Raw genomic sequence first — 3,490 nt, 5'->3', positions numbered from 1 at the left:
GGGGGGGCGGGAAACAGAAATCTGCTTTCAGTACTGAAGAGATGCAAATTACCCACGCTAAATTCCTGCTCTTGGTTTAAATATAGATGGTTTTTGCTTTTATTTTTTGTCACTGCTATGCTCCATGATCCTTTTAATAGAATGACCCCGTGTCCGAAGCTCCTTAGAGCCCTTGTGCGCCGTTTCCATGTCCCTGTGCCTCGGAGCTTCAGCTGCGAGAGGGAAGGACAGGCGTGGCCCATTTCGCTCAGGACTCAGTAGGTTGAAGATGTGCTTTGGTGGTAACACCTGTGCCCTCGGCAGTGACTCTTCATGAAAGGCCCTTTTTGATCTGCTAGGGGTTATAGGTTGGGCTTCCTGGGCAAAGGACGGAGATCTCGTTGTTGTTGTTAGGTGCCGTGCCGGCGGGTGGGTTCTGACTCCTAGCGACCCTGTGTACACCCGAGGGAGCCGCTGCCTGAGCCAGCATCTGTACAAGACGGCTCTCTGCGCGCTTTATTGGGGTAGACCTCAGAGCATGACCTTGGGCGCTGGCATGGGGGACAGGAGGAGGACCAGGCAGAGAGAGAAGGGGAGCCCAGTGCTCAGCTAGTCCCCCCGGAGCTCTGGCCCTTCCCATAGGTCGGCCTGGAAGGCAAGGAGGCCAGGACTTTGTACCCCTCTGATCAGCTAAACCAGCAGGCTGTCCTTGTGACGAGGGCTGAGGGCTAGCCAGCCGGGAACTTTGAGCACACAGTAAGTACACCCGTCATCTACTGAGAGCAGGGTGCTTCTTACCTGAAAGGAGAGCCTGGCCATTGCACCACAGTGTCCACTACAGGGTGGGAAGAGGCCTGCTTTCTCCATCTCGCCCCCTTTTCTGCACCTGAATGCTACCTCTTGTAGAAACTCTCCAAATTAGAAACCAGGTACGAAGGTTACCTTCTCACCTCGCTTTCCCTCTGCTTAAAAGCTAATGGGAAGAATGCCTAGGCTTTCTCAGCGGCTGAGAGATTTCTTTCTGATGGATTTCTGATGTATATTTTATGCTGAGCTTGCTCATGTATAACCATCTCAGGCCAAGTATTTCCTCTCTTGTAGAACGTTCAAAGCAGGTTTTTTGGTGAGTGGGAAGAGCGGCGTGCACAATTGGTGATCCCTTATTCCAGTGTATCAAAAGTCGTTGGGGCAAATCTTTTGTTGCTGTTGTTAAAGAGGATGGATTAGCGATAACTTCTGAAAGTGGACTTTTAGCAGGTAGTAAATGCATGGTGGGCTGTGTCAAACCCAACCTGCTGCCATCGAGTCGATCCCAACTCCTGGACACCCAGGCCTTTCAGAGAAGGACGGTTCCGCAGGTTCTCTTGGGGGGTGGTCATCTGTAGGACAGCAGGTTACCAGGCCTTTCTGCACTGCTGCTACGTGGATACAAACCACCCGCTTTGAGGTCGGTGGTCAAATGCAATCCATTTGCACCACCTAGTTTTTAAATTTATATCCCCCCCCCACCCCCCGATTGTGGCACAAATAGTCTTCCTAAAATGTTTCTAGTTCCTTCCACTGAAAGGAATCACGCTTCCCACTTACATTCATTGGGTTAATTCTATCTGTTTGTCTTTTGGGCGTATTCCTTCTTCTCCATTCCCAGTGGTGCAACCAGGCTGTCTGTCCTCATCTAGCCTGATGCAATAGCCTAAGAATGGGGATCCTCCCGTGAGATGCACGCCCCCCCCCCAAGCACACACACTTGTCTCCTAGATTCATCTTCTGGAAAAACTAATCTGAGCATGTCTGCACAGACATGTGAAAATCCCACCTTGGTAGCCCATCACATGAGCCCATTGGTGATGTGGCTGCCACCTGCCTTTTGGCTTCAGCACTGACCTCGTGTTCCACGGAGAACCTGCTCCACACCTGACTGCCTTCTCCCAAGTGCCTGCGCTGCCTGACTGCCGAGGTCTGCGTCCTTCTCCAAAGACCCAGGCAGCAGGACAGACTGCTGGCTGCTTGCCTTGCTTCCACAGACGAGCTCCTTGGTTTTCTCTTCTGCTCCCTCCGAACTTTCCCATCTCTTAAAAGCATCCGGAACTAGTGGCGTTTAGAACCGGGTTCCTCTAGGCATCCTATCTAAGAGGCGATGGTCACGTCTTCGGCTTTGTAGCTTTCACCCTAGCAAGAGCTCCCTGATGTGGCTGTTCAGTTGGATGGAATTTGGCCTCGGCCAAAAGTTGGTGGAAACAAGCTTTTGATAGCCGTGAACATTCTGTGTGACTTTGGAGAACATTCTAAAGATTTCTTGTAATGAGTGTTATGAACATGCTCTAACCCTTGGACAGATAACATCAGTGGAATTTTCACCTTCTAAAAGGGAGGCCTGAGTTTGGTTTGCACCCCAAGTACCTCCTGCACAGCAAGCACCCCTCTGTGAGTGGAGGTTCGTCCTCCACCAGCAGCCAAGACTTGCTAGGGCTCCCTTGGAATACATTTTTCCTTCTCGCTGTCGCTGTGCAAGTAGTCATTTCAGCTCTCCTTTACCAAATATTCATTGAATGCCTACTCCACGCCGAGCTCCCATCTCAGTGATGGGGATAAAACAGGGGCATGACCCGGCCCTCATGGAGCTTACGTTCCAGTGAGGCGACACACACAGCAGCAATCGCTACTGTTCAGGTGATAAATGCGATGGAGGAGCCCTGGTGGGGTAATGGAATGAGCAATGGGCTGCTTACTGTGAGGTGTGTGGTTGACACCCATCAGCTGTCCCCAGGGAGAAAGATGAGACTCTCTGCTCTCCCCAAGATCCATAATCTCAGACACCCTGTGGAGAAGTTGTACTCTGTCCTGGAAGGTCCCTGTGAGTCAGAATCCTCTCAATGGCAGTGGGGTGGTTTGTTTGTTTGTTTGTTTGTTTGTCTAAAGTGCAATGGGGCAAAGGGGAATGGGTGGGACTAAAGGAGGGAGTGGGCTACTTTATTTTCTACCAAGTGGTCAAGGAAAGTCTTGTTGAAAATGGACTTGGGGGCCTCTGAGGCCTTAAGGGGGTAAGAATTGTTGTGGCAGTTACATAATCTCCTGTTAACTTGTGAAGGGGTGGAGTCTAGCCTGTCAATCAGGTCGCAGCTTGATGACCTCATTTGGAGGTGTGATGAAGATAAATAGTTCGCTGGGAGCTATTTATACGCTCTAATTTGTACTCCTGATGACAAGACACATGGAATTACGCTAGAGTCCTGGAGCTGGAGGAGTCACGTGGAGACCCCCGCCAGCGCTGAGATGCTTCCACTGCCACTGGATCCACAGGACTTCCACTGGCCTGTGATCCTCCCGCATTTGGCATCATTGCATGGCTGCATGAGTCTAAAGAGCAATTTATGGACTAGTATCGATATATGGGCTAAAATTGGACTTATGGACTTGATCTGGACTGGGCTGGGGTGTTTTCTTAACGTACAATTGCTGTTTGATATAAAAAATTCTCTCTTATACACATATGGATGTCTATGACTTTTTT

Source organism: Echinops telfairi, unplaced genomic scaffold, assembly GCF_000313985.2.
Source record: "Echinops telfairi isolate 266 unplaced genomic scaffold, ASM31398v2 ScPeMD7_70;HRSCAF=299, whole genome shotgun sequence".
Lineage (NCBI taxonomy): Eukaryota > Metazoa > Chordata > Mammalia > Afrosoricida > Tenrecidae > Echinops > Echinops telfairi.
This window is presented reverse-complemented; position numbering follows the sequence as displayed.